We start from the raw sequence: 16,604 nt of genomic DNA, 5'->3' as shown, positions 1-16,604 counted from the left end.
ATTTTTTAAAGTGGTCATGTTCTCTTTAAAATAGTGACATATTGCGCATATACAGTGAGCTGTCCAGTGTCACGACGAGCTAAATCACATCTATGCTCACTTTGAGGCAAGCAACACTGAGGCATACATGAGAGCATCAGCTGTTCCGGACGATTGTGTCATCACGCTCTCCATAGCCGTCGTGAGTAAGACCTTTAAACAGGTCAACATTCACAAGGCCGCTGGGCCAGACGGATTACCAGGACGTGTGCTTCAGGCATGTGCTGACCAACTGGCAGGTGTCTTCACTGACATTTTCAACATGTCCATGATTGAGTCTGTAATACCAACATGCTTCAATCAGACCACCATAGTCCATGTGCCCAAGAGCACTAAGGTAACCTGCCTAAATGACTACAGACCCGTAGCACTCACGTACGTAGCCATGAAGTGCTTTGAAAGGCTGGTAATGGCTCATATTAACACTATTATCCCAGAAACCCTAGACCCACTACAATTTGCATACTGCTCAAACAGATCCACAGATGATGCAATCTCTATTGCACTCCACACTGCCCTTTCCCACCTGGACAAAAGGAACACCTACGTGAGAATGCTATTCATTGACTACAGCTCAGCGTTGAAAACCATAGTGCCCTCAAAGCTCATCACTAAGCTAAGGATCCTGGGACTAAACACCTCCCTCTGCAACTGGATCCTGGACTTCCTGACGGGCTGCCCACAGGTGGTGAGGGTAGGTAGCAACACATCTGCCACGCTGATCCTCAACACTGGAGCCCCTCATAGGTGCGTGCTCAGTCCCCTCCTGTACTCCCTGTTCACCCACGACTGCATGGCCAGGCACGACTCCAACACCATCATTAAGTTTGCAGACGACACCGACGACACCGACGAGACAGCCTATAGGGAGGAGGTCAGAGACCTGGCTGGGTGGTGCCAGAATAATCTATCCCTCAACGTAATCAAGACAAAGGAGATGATTGTGGACTACAGGAAAAGGAGGACTGAGCACGCCCCCATTCTCATCGACTGGGCTGTAGTGGAGCAAGTTGAGAGCTTCAAGTTCCTTGGTGTCCACATCACCAACAAACTAGAATGGTCCAAACACACCAAGACAGTCGTGAAGAGGGCACGACAAAACCTATTCCCCCTCAGGAAACTGAAAAGATTTATCATGGGTCCTCAGATCCTCAAAAGGTTCTACAGCTGCAACATCGAGAGCATCCTGACTGGTTGCATCACTGCCTGGTACTGCAATTGCTCGGCCTCTGACCGCAAGGCACTACAGAGGGTAGTGCGTACGGCCCAGTACATCACTGGGGCTTAGCTGCCTGCCATCCAGGACCTCTACACCAGGCAGTGTCAGAGGAAGGCCCTAAAAATTGTCAAAGACCCCAGCCACCCCAGTCATAGATTGTTCTCTCTACTACCGCATGGCAAGCGGTACCGGAGTGCTAAGTCTAGGACCAAAAGGCTTCACAACAGCTTTTACCCCCAAGCCATAAGACTCCTGAACAGGTAATCAAATGGCTATCTGGACTATTTGCATTGTATCCCACCACTCTACCCCCCCTCCACCAACCCCTCTTTTATGCTGCTGCTACTCTCTGTTTATCATCACTTTAACTATACATTCACGTACATATTACCTCAATTAGCCCGGCTAACCGGTGCCCACGCACATTGACTCTGTACACAACCTGTATATAGCCTTACTATTGTTGTTTTCACTGTCAATTTACAGTTTTTTTTAATTTTTTTAATTTTTTTAACTTATCTATTGTTTACCTTATACCTATTTTTTACTTAAAAATTGCACTGTTGGTTAGGGCTTCAGAGTAAAGATTTCACTGCAAGGTGAAATACCTGTTGTATTCGGCGCACATGACAAGTAAATTTGATTTGATTTGGTCTGAAATTATTGACACCCTTGATAAAGATTAAAAATGACTGTATAAAATTAGTATTTCAAAATACTGAGCTTTATTGTATGCTAAAAAAATGGGGAAATTATATTAAGCACACATCAAAATCCACAAAGAAATAGTTAATTTGCCACAACATCAACATTTTGCAATGGCCATCTCAGTCTCCGGACTTAAAATTCATTGAAAACCTGTGGTTTGAATTGAAGATGGCAGTCAATAAGCGCAGATGAGGGATATCAAGGATCTGGAAGGTATCTGTATGGTGCAATGGTCTAAGATCCCTCCCAATGTATTTTACAAATCATAAAACATTTTAGAAAGTGAGGTATTGAAAAGTACTGAAAACAATAACTTTGACCCATACCTTTTTGAGAAAAAAAAGCATTACATGTTAATTAAACAAACTCTCTTTCTCTGAGCAATTGTATTAGTAGAAAATAATATAATTTCAATATACTTTATTAAAATATTTATTTTACACAGTCATTTTTGCTCATCTTTATCAAGTGTGTCAATAATTTTGGACCCCACTATATCATGGTAAAAAGTGTAGATACTTATTTGACATCAGATGATATCCAGCATTAAAAGCAAATCCACACGGAGAGCCTTAACCAATAGAATTGCACATCCATCTACTATGAAAAAATAGCTTTATACACCCTATTATGTTTATGTTGTTATGTTTAGAATTTAATATCTTTACAGTGTAAAACCAATATAAACTTTTGACTGATATCCTGAAAATCCAGTTATTGGTTTCGCTACACTCGCATTAAAATCTGCTAACCATGTGTATGTGAACAATAACATTTGATTTGGTTGAACAGCAACCTTTCAGTGACGTCAGGCATTTCAGTTGAGCTGTTGGTGGGTTGTATGTCTTGGCAGGGGCTGGAGGCATTGATTCTCTTTCCCTCTCAGCACATTGATGAAACTCCTCTCTGGTGCTCCCCTGGGAATGCATCTTGTGCTGATAACTTTGAGCAATCTTATCTGGTCACTGTTTAAACAAGAGTGAAGGCTCAGATTGTCCTTACAGGTGTTTGTCTCTCTTTTAAGTCTGTTTCATTGTTTTTGTTCTCAAGGTTACAGCCTAAAGCTTTACTGAATTAGGTTCATGTTATTTCCCCATACATTTTTGGTGTTTTAGGCCTGGATTCAATTCGAAGATCTGCGCTAATGTAAAGTTAATTAACAATTGAGCAGACATATGCAGCGTTTACTGTGAATGCAGTTTCCGCGATCGCGGGAACATTGCAATTACATTTCAATCGAGCTAAAACGTGGATCTTCAACGCTACGGACTGAACAGTTGAAGTCGGAAGTTAGTCAAATACATTTAAACTCAGCTTTTCCAATTGACTCAAATGATGTCAATAAGCCTATCAGAAGCTTCTAAAGCAGTTTAAAGGCACAGTCAACTTAATGTATGTAAACTTCTGACCAACTGGAATTGTGATACAGTGAATTATAAATGAAATAATCTGTCTGTGAACAATTGTTGGAAAAATTACTTGTGAAGTCAAAAGTTTACATACACCTTAGCCAAAAACATTCAAACTCAGTTTTTCACAATTCTTGACATTTAATCCTAGTAAAAATTCCCTGTCTTAGGTCAGTTAGGATCACCACTTTATTTTAAGAAAGTGAAATGTCAGAATAACAGTAGAGAGAATGATTTATTTCAGCTTTTATTTCTTTCATCACATTCCCAGTGGGTCAGAAGTTTACATACACTCAATTAGTATTTGGTAGCATTGCCTTTAAATTGTTTAACTTCGGTCAAACGTTTCGGGTAGACTTCCACATGCTTCCCACAATAAGTTGGGTGAATTTTGGCCCATTCCTCCTGACAGAGCTGGTGTAACTGAGTCGGGTTTGTAGGCCTCCTTGCTCACACACGCTGTTTCAGTTCTGCCCACAAATTATCTATAGGATTGAGGTCAGGGCTTTGTGATGGCCACTCCAATACCTTGAATTTGTTGTCCTTAAGCCATTTAGCCACAACTTTGAAAGTATGCTTGGGGTCATTGTCCATTTGGAAGACCCATTTGCGACTAAGCTTTAACTTCCTGACTGGTGTCTTGAGATGTTGCTTCAATATATCAACATAATTTTCCTACCTCATGATGCCATCTATTTTGTGAAGTGCACCAGTCCCTCCTGCAGCAAAGCACCCCCACAACATGATGCTGCCACTCCCGTGATTCAAGGTTGGGATAATGATCTTCGACTTGCAAGCCTCCCCCTTTTTCTTCCAAACATAATGATGGTCATTATGGCCAAACAGTTCTATTTTTGTTTCATCAGACCAGAGGACATTTCTCCAAAAAGTATGATCTTTGTCCCCATGTGCAGTTGCAAACCGTAGTCTGGCTTTTTTATGGCGGTTTTGGAGCAGTGGCTTCTTCCTTGCTGAGCGGCCGTTCAGGTTATGTCAATATAGGACTTGTTTTAGTGTGGATATAGATACTTTTGTACCTGTTTCCTCCAGCATCTTCACAAGGTCCTTTGCTGTTGTTCTGGGATTGATTTTCACTTTTTGCACCAAAGTTTGTTCATCTCTAGGAGACAGAATGCGTCTCCTTCCTGAGCGGTGTGACGGTTTATACTTGCGTACTATTGTTTGTACAGATGAACGTGGTACCTTCAAGCGTTTGGAAATTGCTCCCAAGGATGAACCAGACTTGTGGAGGTCTACAAGGTCTTGGCTGAGGTCTTGGCTGATTTCTTTTGATTTCTCAAGATGTCAAGCAAAGAGGCACTGAGTTTGAAGGTAGGCCTTGAAATACATCCACAGGTACACCTCCAATTGACTCAAATTATGTAAATTAGCCCATCAGAAGCTTCTAAAGCCATGACATCATTTTCTGGAATTTTCCAAGCTGTTTAATGGCACGGGCAACTTAGTGTATGTTAACTTCTGACCCACTGGAATTGTGATACAGTGAATTATAAGTGAAATAATCTGTCTGTAAACAATTGTTGGAAAAATTACTCGTGTCATGCACAAAGTAGATGTCCTAACCGACTTGCCAAAACTATACTTTGTTAACAAGAAATTTGTGGAGTGGTTGAAAAACAAGTTTTAATGACTCCAACCTAAGTGTATGTAAACTTCCCGACTTCAACTGTATCTCAACACCATCCATATTGGATTTCTATTTGCCATACAGTGGGGCAAAACAGTATTTAGTCAGCCACCAATTGTGCAAGTTCTTCCACTTAAAAAGATGAGAGAGGCCTGTAATTTTCATCATAGGTACACTTCAACTATGACAGACAAATTGAGAAAAAAAAATCCAGAAAATCACATTGTAGGATTTTTAATGATTTTATTTGCAAATCATGGTGGAAAATAAGTCTGTTCTGGTGGTTTAAAATGAAATTGCAACCAACTTTCTATTGCTTGTTTTAAAAATAGCGATATTTCGGAGATCATTTTATTTTCAAATAACTGAATGTGACAGGTTGTAATCTGAATAAAGGGAAAAAGGCCATTCTTTAACAAAAGGGGAGACATTCTTACTAACTTGCTAGAGAACCAGTTTGGATTTATGTATAACTTTTGTATGACTGAAGCCTTTAATGAGAGGTCTGCTTTAATATTTAATAATTTCTGCCCCCCCCCCCCCTCCCGAATTCATATTCATTAAATAAATAGGCCCGTTTAATTTGGTCTGTCTTTCCGTTCCAAATATAATTGAATATTGCTTAGTGTAGGCAAGACCATAAGCAAACAGGTAAACTAGGATATGACTAATGAGTTAATCAGGGTGATTTTTCCACAAATAGACAGGTATTTACCTTTCCATGGTAGCAAGATAATATCTATTTTTGCTAATGTTCTAATAAAATGTTTTGGAATGAGATAATTTCTTTCTCTCTGGATATGTATACCGAGTATATCTACATCCCTGTCCGACCATTTTATTGGTAAACTACACAGCAATGTAAAAACTGTATTTTTTTGTGATCCAATACGTAATATAGTACACTAATCATAATTTGGTTTTAATCAGAGGAGACTGTGGAGGCTGTGAAGGCTTCGTAGGCTGTGGAGGGATTCTAATTGTGGATTTTAAAGAAAACATGAATCATCAGTGTACAATGACACCTGGATTTCCAATCCCTTGAAATTATTGTTGGATATGATTTTAATAGCTAAAATTTCGTAACCATAATAAATAGATATGACTATAGTGGACAACCTTGTTTTACTCCTCTTGACAGTTTAAAACATTCTGAAAAGTAGCCATTATTTACAATTTTACACCTAGGGTTACTATACATGATTTTAACCCATTTTATAAGAGATTCTCCAAAACTGAAATGTTCCAGGCATTTGTATATAAACCCCAGTCGTATATAAACCCCAGTCGTTAATTTTACAGTATTAATAGAAAAAAAATCCATCAAATTGGCTTCGGTTAGAGGAGATGGAGGAGACTGAAATGAAAACAAATCCTTAAGGTACTTTGCTTCCTCTTTCAAAACATAATTTGGTGAATCATGGGTGACTCCATCATTTGTAAGTTTCATAAAACATTTTTGGGTAGCATTTATTTCTATGTTAAAGATAAAAAAAATATTTTGTGTGTTTTTCCCCATATTCCATCCAGTTTGCTTTATTTATAATATTATATTGTACTTGATCTTTCGTGAATAAGTTCGAAGGTCAGGATTTTTAAGCCTCCATATATCCAATACTTCCAATATGTCCATGACACTCATGATTTCCTTAAGAGCATGAGGGTGATAGTTTGTAGTGTGATTTCCTTTATGATACATTGAGGTATTTAAAACAGTATTATAATCTCCCACCATAATAATAGAGTATTGTATTGCTTGTAGGGTTGATAATATATTATATATATTTTCAAAGAAACTTGGATCATCATTATTTGGTCCGTAAAGGTTAATGAGCCATATCTGTTTATGGTCCAATAACATAATTTAAAATCATCCTTCTTGAATCTAGCTATTAGTTTGTCTATCCTTACTCTAATCCCATGTCATTATTTTGTTTAAATTTTATTTTCGTTATTGTTAATGACACCAGCTTTAAATGTGCCTCTCTTCTTATGATTTAGCATGGCAAGTTAAGTCAATCATTAATGTGTGGGGATGTACCTCAAACGCAGGATTGTTGCGACCAGTAAAATGTCTCATTAAAGAATTGAATAAATAAGTCAATTGTTTTATAACTGATTACAAGCGACATATCTCATGTTTTTGTGCTGAGTTGAGGGTTTGATCCAAGTCCCATGCGGTAGTTTGTATATTTCATGCTTTTTATTTTATTGTTTGTTTGGTTTCTACAACAACTCTTATAGCACCAAGCAATAACAACACTATAAAAACTGCATTCAGAATTGTACTTTCTTGTTTTAAGTACAGCGGTCATTGTGGGCTCATATAAAGCGTAATCAAATGGTTCACGTACAATGTCGGTACATGGGTGAAATGAAAGACATTGTGGGTGGAACAGAGTGTGTATGCTAGGCCTCAGCTGCAGGCAGCCAAATACCCCATTGTATCGTGGGGGCCAACAGTAGTCATGTGACCTCAATACTTTGTCATTGCTTGTGTGCAAAGCTGAATCAACAGATATAGAAGAACAAGAAAATGAACAATGTCAAACAATGTATGATCCATGACATTTCAAGAACCAGCAGCATCTGCATATAATAACAAAAAAAAGTGTGATAAAAACCCAACGTTTGACGTACACCATATTAATAATAATATCCCAACAGAAAAAACATAAATGCATATTGCTACCAAAATCTGAAGTCTAATTTGGGGTTATCTAGAACCGCTAATGACTGGGGGTAGAGGGCCTAACATAGTGTTGCCTGAGCTTAGCCTGAAGCCTGTGGATTCTGTGGGGCTGCTTTGAACTGTCACAATTGAGCTTGTGGTGCAAAGATCATAAACCAGTAAAACATCAGAGTACAGGATGTCTGAGAGTGACTAACCACATTGGAGCCCCCCTCTTCTTCTCTCCTCTCCACACTGACTGGCCTGTATTGAACACAATCTTATCTAACTGAGGAGGACATGCCTGGGCTGGTCAGGCTCATGGCTTGACTAAAAACAGTCTTGCACTTCTTATAAATCATGATTTGCAGCCACCAGGTTAAAATGTAATAAACAAATTGCAAATCACACTCTCTCAGTATTGGTCAAATAAATCTTACACAACAATCATCTTATAGGCAATTCAAACTCATTTTCCTAACTGAAAATCAACTAAAACACATGTAAAAAAAATAATTATGATGAGGTAACATAGTTGTTTTGTGCATACTCTCCACACAAGTGAAAGTTCTCCTAAACTTTTAATAGTCTATTCAATGCACAAGTGAGACTTTACCTAAACTTTCCTTACTAATCCAAGAGAGAGAGAGAGAAAGAGAGAGCGAGAGCGAGAGCGAGAGAGAGAGAGAGAGAGAGAGAGAGAGAGAGAGAGAGAGAGAGAGAGAGAGAGAGAGAGAGAGAGAGAGAGAGAGGAGTCTGACCTGCAGCCATATAATCCATCAACATTTGTCCCAGTCTGTAGACTAAACACGCTATCATTACACACAGCCTTACACAGAGCTTAGGGGCCCTGGAGGGATTCTCAATACATGTTTATTAGCCCAAGAAACAGTGTACACAAGTCGTCGGTTGTACATTACAGTAAACATCATTTTTAATGCTGATTTATAATTAGGGAACTCAGCAGGCACAGCTTAGGGGGAAGACAACAGGTGACGTGACAATGTGCTTAGGACATGACTGCTCTCCGATGATCTTACCACCTCCCACTTCCCTCTCTGGATTCCCCTCCCCTGGCTAGAGCTGAAGGCTGTACACAGGAACAGGAACCTCAGTATGTTTTCTTTGTGAATTCCAACAGTGGCTCACTGTACGAGTGGTGATGCAGGCCTACTACTCTAGCGCAATTCCCTCAAGGGTATGGGTGTGTTAAGTCTCTGTGATTTTACATTTGACAGTGTAGGTTGCCTCTGTGACATTATATGTTAAGAAATATATGGGTGACTCCTGAGTGGCTGGCCTCTGAGCTGAGAGAGTGCTTTGCAAGGACAAGTGAAAACAGGATGCAAGCCGAGCTTGGCCCTTGATTGTGCTTGTGTGCTCCGTGCGACAAACATTCCAGGGAGTGCTTAGCGTCAGCTGTTTACATTCATGACAAGATACTCCGGTCTCAAGTATCTGCTAAGCATCAGGACCTTGAGAGAGGGGCAACATCAAGGAGGTCAACAAAGAATCGGACACCCTGGAGATACATTTGCATTGAGTCGAGAATGTTAGACAACAACATGGCAAAAATGAGTCTCTGTTCTTGGGCCAAACCAATCCTTCTAATTGTGAGAGGTTCCTCTGTTATTTGGAGTGAGAAGAAAACACTGTCTACTGGTTTGTGAGTAATTCAACCACAGATAGTGACAAACACTACAATTAATGTTCGGCAGCTGGTATGGCCTGTTTTAGAACCATCTTACATATTGAAAGAACTAAATGGGACAAAGTAATGTGAAGAACCCCTTATTTCTGTAAAAGTAAGGCCTTTTGTTTAGTAGTTGTTTATACGGAGTCAATGAATAAAATAAAGTGTCACTTGAAGCCACTAACACTATGAAAAGGGTCTGAATTGTCTGAACTGAGGCAGCATGGGTAACTTACGACAGTAATAACACTGTCCCTATCGGTGCATATCAGCAGTTTCCATAGGCATGAATACCCGAAGAGAACTATCTCCCTGAGACTCATTCAAACCATCAGATTACCATTAAATGACTCCACTGTTTTGGCCTGAAAACAAACCATTCACAAAACACACAGCAATAAACACTCCGCTCTTTGAATAATATAGGATAATTTGCGTCTGTATGTGCCACCGAAACGACTGTTTTCTCTCCCACCTCCACCCCGTCCATTGTGAACCCATCAGATAGAGGCTGACAGAAGCACCCACCTGTCTGGATGCTATGCAGAGGAGATGGATCCTGTGCATTTTGAGCAACAGATAACCCCTAGTGAGGGTTCGTATTGATCCAACGCTCCACTGCTCCTTTGTGAGAGCAGCAGCTCTTTCAGATAAGAATGGGGGCATTATTTTTCTCTTGAAAAAAAAAATTGCTTTCACTGTTCCTACACGAAAAACATTCACTTAATTTAACACTCCATTGCTTTTGAATACAAATCATTGTGGTTGTCTCCCTCCTGTACACGAAAGCGACATATAAACATTATCATCTGACTTTAGGCATTAGAAATCATGTAGTGAGAAAACAGCTTGATACATTTCCTAACTATTTTTTTCCTCAACATTTTAAATCATCTATGGAAAAAAACACTAACAGCACACTTTAGGATGTATACCTGTCCTTTCCCTATAGCTTTTACGGATCATTATGCTATTTGTCACTGTTACCAGGTAGAAGTCGCTGGCACCAGCCTCCCTGCCTATACAGTATCTCACTGAGCCACGCATGGCGCTCCCAGGGATCTAGGATAGCCCCAGGCTGGGCTGACTGACTCTGCATTGTTGGAAAATGACCAGTAAGTAAGCATATCACTGTTAGTCAACACCTGTTGTTTATGAAGCATGTGACAAATACAATTTTATTTGATTGATTTGATCTCATTCACAGCCAATAATGAGCCACGCTAATGAGCAGGCCGGCCGGCCGCCCAGCATGCTTCCATTAAGCAGTGCTGTGATTCATGCTCTGTTCTGCAGGAAATCATCATGCCCAATGCATTGTGGGTCCAGAGATAAACTGATGAAGTCTTTTTATAGTATCAGGGAGATTTGATCTATCTCTCCCATTGTAAAGTACATGTGGTCTACTTGAATTCATATTGAACATGTTATATCATATTTAAAACCTTGTTTTCGTGTGGGTTTTCACAACCTCTGTTATTCATTTATTCAGCTGTATACTAATCAATTGGAAGTGTATCTGCTGATCACTACCAAATACTATTTAATAATGTATACTAATCAATTGGAAGTACATCTGCTGATCACTAACAAATACTATTTAATAATAGGCCTAGCCCACAGATTGTACTGGATAAGGCTGTTTTTATGGCTATACGTCAATATCATGCTCCTAATGCATTCAAAACATCAGGGTAAGATTCAATGTTGTGTATATAACCAAAAGTTCAAATGAATACATCCTGGAAAGAACACCTGTGATACATCCATGTGCGTCAGCCTCTTGAGGCTCTACCCAGTAGTGTATATCTGATAAGGCTTAATCAGCACAGGGTTGTCATGATAAAGCATTTCATCAGTATCTCTGTCTCGAAGAAGAGCCTCACTGTCTGCTCCAAGGATGGGAAATGAAGACTCGCTCTCTCTGTCTCGCTCTCTCTCTCTCTTTCTCTCTCTCAAGTCTGAATCAGTAGACACTTCATAAGTCTCAGGCAAAGGCACGGGTGGGGGAGGGTCTCAAAAGGGTAAGTGATTGCCCTCTAGGGGATGAGGGAAAAAAGCAGTCGAGCCTTATCGTCCCCAGCCTCCAATAGCACTGCTGTCTGCCACCCAGAGCCCAGAGCCCGACGACGGGGTGCAGCCTTAGCCGAGCACTAGCAGGGAGGGAGACCCACGCTGTAGTACTTCTGCCTCTTGTCACAGCAAACTCAGCAGGGAGGGAGGGTGGGAGCCCATGAGCTGCACATCCTAATGTTGGTGTCAGAGAATGGTGTTGGTGAATGCATGCTCCTAGACGGGCCTTAAGACAGACCACATCAACAAAATGCTGAAGATAAATAGGGTCCACTGGATACTGTTTATAGCACTATAATAGGTACAGTTGGTTGATTGAACTATTATCCTAATAAGTAATTTTTTTTTAATCATGGTTATAAATTGATAAATATGAGATGATGAAACAGTGTTTACAAAAGTATTGTTATTCTAAAATCAACAGAAGGTGCCTGGCTCATCCTATTATAAATGATATGTATTAATTAATGAGATTAAAGGCAATTCACTTAATTTAATAAACAGCTAAGAGACAAGAAACACTTAATACAGACTGTAAAGGTGTGATACTGTTGTTGCCTTGTAATAACTGCCATGTAATAACTGTGAATTACAGTACAGTAGCCTAATGCTAATCAAGGCTACTGATATCCAAGTGCCACTGAGGACACAATGTATCCAGTCCGCGCGCTGGCTGTAACAGTGTCCAAGCGCCACCTTCAGTGTATCCAATAAAGCGCCACCTTCAGTGTATCCAATAAAGCGCCACCTTCAGTGTATCCAATAAAGAAAAGAAGAAAGAAAAACGACCGTTAACTGATACATGTTTGTGAGTCAGATACATTATTACTAGGCTACTGCGCGTCTCTCCTAGTCTTTCCATTCTGATACTCTGACTGAATTATTTTAGCACAGCTAAAACATAAAATAAAGAGAGTTTTATCATTTGCTCTTCTCATTGCTCGTTCATCTTCAGAGGATTGTGAGCTAAGTGTATGTTTAATATGCCTGTTTCGCGCAGCATGCGTCCGGGCCATAGACATTAAGGTCCAGACAACCTACCACACGACCCACCTCCAAATCCTACCTCCAATGAGAGCTAGGGAGGGCGGAATAACGGGTTAAGGGACTGTATGGAGTCTTTTGGGCGGAGTGGAGGGGACGTGATTGGATACTTATCAATGACGTAATGGACATGAAAAAGCTAATAACTAGTTAAGAAGGCAGTTTGTAACTCTGGAAAAGAGACCAGAGCTTGGGACACAAAGGACGTGGACACATTGGCGAAGCGAATACAGAGATTTGGCAGTGGGCTGTTAGACACTGCAACGTCTGGGGGAAGATAACTTTTTAAACAGGACCATGGTGCAGCACACCGACAACAGCGAGACGGAGGGCACCATGTCCAGGGAGGCTACCGATTCAGAGGAGAGTGAATTTATTGCTTGCAGCCCCGTGCAGATAAACCCAGACTGGTGCAAGACAGCAACCGGCCACATAAAGAGACCAATGAATGCATTCATGGTTTGGTCCAAAATTGAAAGGAGAAAGATCATGGAGCAGTCCCCGGACATGCATAACGCCGAGATTTCCAAAAGGCTGGGGAAAAGATGGAAGATGCTAAAGGACAGTGAAAAGATTCCCTTCATCAGGGAAGCGGAGAGGCTCCGGTTAAAACACATGGCTGATTATCCTGATTACAAGTATAGACCCAAGAAAAAACCAAAGCTCGACAGTTCAAAACCATCAGCACCATCTCCGGAGAAATCTTGCAGCAAAATGGCAAAGACTTCCGGTAAGAAATGCTCCAAAATAAAGACTAAGACCCATTCTAAATTGTCTCACCGCTACGGGGATGACTGTGTGTTCCCAAAAGTTACAAAGACAATTAAAAGTGAACTCACAGATGATGATGACGATGATGAATACGAGGAGGACTATCGTATGCGGATTAAACAGGAGGACGAGGAGCAGATGAGGCCGTATAATGTAGCAAAAGTTCCCACGAGCCCAACATTGAGCTCCTCTGCTGAGTCCGAGGGAACCAGCATGTATGAAGACATACGGAATGCGGCTCCGAACAGACTGTTTTACAATTTCAAAAACAGTACTAAACAGAGCACAATGTACCCAGCATCCGCCTCACCAGCATCTTCTAGGTCAGTTTCAACATCTTCCAGCTCCAGTGAGGACGCGGACGACTTGCTTTTTGACTTCAGTTTAAATTTCGCCCCGAACGCTCAAGGGCCGGAGGTGGGCAACCCGAATTCAGGAAATCTCTCCCTCTCTCTTGTGGATAAAGATTTGGACTCATTCAGCGAGGGCAGTCTGGGCTCTCACTTTGAATTTCCAGACTATTGCACACCAGAGCTCAGTGAAATGATAGCTGGGGACTGGTTGGAGGCGAACTTTTCTGACTTGGTGTTCACATATTAAATTGAAAAGATCCGACTTATAACAGAGAAGGATAAATTAACTTATGTCCTGTTCAAGTTGTTCCTATAGCCCTGCCTCCTCTGGTTTCTAGAGGTCGGGGGAGGAGGCGAGGTGAGGTTTGAGGAATTAGATGCTTATGAAGCTGGTACTGTAGCAAAAAAAGTCTGCAAATGTTTTTCTGGCAGAATGACAGGGTTTTATGGATTTTTCTGTTGGTCTAAAATTACTGTTCAACTAAAACGGACCACAAAGGGAAAAATCTGTGAACTTCTATGCATCTTATCCTCTTTAAACTGCAGGGAACTGAAAACGTAGGACTGGACTGACTCAAAGCAAATCCGTGAACTGACAATGTTCAGGATGTTACTTTACAATGGTTTTATGTAATTTCTATATGCCGCAAACATTTTTTTTTTGTAACTGATTCCGTTTACCTCCTGATTTGAAAATGAAGCAGTCTAAACCTCTTCAGAATACAGGTGCGGAGGAAACATTTTGATACATAACAGACCTCATCTTTTTAAAAGAAAAGTAAAATATTTTCAGGCATATTTTTGTACAGTTAAAAGGGAATGTTCTTACTGTGCTTTCAGTGAGTTTCAGGCACTTCTTCCCATTATCATTTGTTTTCGCATGCAAGGAAGTCCTGGTTTTAAGGATTAAGTTAAATTACAACTTGCATCAAAATGCCTTGTGGATTTTAAGATTTTGTACAGTTGTAGAGCAGATTTGTTAAGTATTTGTAGACGATAGGCTACAATGGCATCATGGGGACAACATACCTCAGTGATGGGATTAGTTTCAAGATTGTATATGTACTGTAATATAGTAAAGTTAGGAGTTTATGTATATCATACTCGTGATATGTGGATGGGTCCCAAATCGCAGGTGTGAAACTGGATTTTGGTATTTTTTATGGCACATACTGTTTTTTTCCCCCCTCATTTTTTGTGCAATATATACTTTTAAAATACAGGCCATCTGCATTTTGTAGCAAGTGATGTAAAAACAGCCTTGTGCACTGTCAATATCATTATCTGTCATGATGCTGAACTTTGCCTCGACAGAATATAGACAAATCAGCTGGAACTGATACAAAATGACTTAATATGGCCATGTGGTGTGATGCATTTAAAAGGCAAAACAAAGATACCAATTTGAGTGTTATTTGACTCAGTTTGGATATTGGGCATATCCAAAACATATCTCAACCAAACTGTGTAAAGCTGACCCCAAAATTCTGGGGGAAAAAAGAGAAGTACTGCAAGGGGCATACTTTAATGTGGGTGGTCTGGCATAAGTCAAGCCATCAAGCAAAAAATAACATTCCGTAGTCCTGTTTCATGAAATGAAATGTTTTATTTCAAACTGAAGACTGCCTTCTTTTCTTAAACATTAACCATAAACCTGTATTTTTGTTTCTTGCACTTAAGACAGATATTGTTTATTTTTATGTGGGTCTTACATATGAAGTCTGTTTGAGTACAAGGTTTGGAACATGACCTAATTATATGCCAGGAAAATGTTAAAAGGTTCATGGCAGTAGTTATTTCACATTCCAAGTGCGAATCTCTCTTTGACTCATCTTTTAATAAACAAGTACATACCACCATCAACTGTCCTTTCAGTTTGTGAATAATACAGTATGTATTGTTGATCTTGAAAAGGGGTCATGACAGAAAATGTTGGATGCATATTTTTGTCAGAACAGACAGCTTTATGGCCATAGAAAAACATCTTAATTGTATTGCATGGGATCACTTTTGCTTATAATGTGCATATTGCATAGGAATAATGATGATGAGTAAATAACATTGCATATTGGCTGAACTCAACTGAATTGGCCTCAAACTGATATGTGAAATCGCATTGAATAAAACCAACAGGTATACATGCACACTACAGTGTTATATTGCATATAAAAGTGTGTACTCCAGTTCTCCCGTTACTTGCATAATGTGGCTATAAGGACACCGTAGCTTTAAGAAATTGAAAAGTGCGCTCCAACATGCTGAGCAATGTGATTGGTGAGATTGTGCTTCCTCATAAACGGTGTTGGTAACCAGAGACGCCACTCACAAGCCCCTTTATACATCAGTACTCTCAGCATGTGTGCTTGCCTACTGGCTCCCTGTCTATGCCTGATTCGGAGTTACCCCTCTGAGCTAAAACACAACATCTCATCCTAGACCTAGAATAGAAATGATTACATTCCAAGAGGTGAGTATGAACATGCTCGCCACTGCTGTGTCAATTCAACAGGTGTTTATCATTGCTTGTTTACCAGACAAACTGAACTAGGTTCTAAAGCATTGACGTATCTGTCATAGACTTGTCATGTTATCTTCACAATTTAATTGGTAAACAAATATAGAAGGATGAGGGAAAGCTGCATATCAGTTATTTATAGGCCTTACGTCAAATATGGATATGGATTTACGAGTGTGTAATAATAGCAACTACATAATAACAAGCCTCACTGATGACTGACTCCCCATCTGTAAGGAGAGAAGTAACGATATTCAGAAATACACGTGACTTGAAGGTCGAGCAGTATGATCAATAACAGGCTGCTTGTTGGCAGTAACAGAGATTAAGAATAAAGTTCTGATTCAACTAAAACTCCACATGAAATATACTCTGTTGGATTTCTTCAATATAAACAGAAACATTTACTGTCAGTCTGGCATGAAATAGTGTGTGGCTGACAATAAGGGTAGCAAATACAT

The 16,604-nt window shown here is 40.0% G+C and overlaps 1 pseudogene; it reads left to right on the top strand.

Moving 5' to 3' along the window:
* Positions 1–12,635: 12,635 nt before the first annotated feature.
* Positions 12,636–15,487, top strand: LOC139553814 (transcription factor Sox-11-like; annotated as a pseudogene).
* Positions 15,488–16,604: the final 1,117 nt, after the last annotated feature.

Source organism: Salvelinus alpinus, chromosome 25, assembly GCF_045679555.1.
Source record: "Salvelinus alpinus chromosome 25, SLU_Salpinus.1, whole genome shotgun sequence".
NCBI classification, from domain to species: domain Eukaryota; kingdom Metazoa; phylum Chordata; class Actinopteri; order Salmoniformes; family Salmonidae; genus Salvelinus; species Salvelinus alpinus.
The sequence above is the reverse complement of the archived record's forward strand: the minus strand, read 5'-3'. Positions and strand labels throughout refer to the sequence as shown.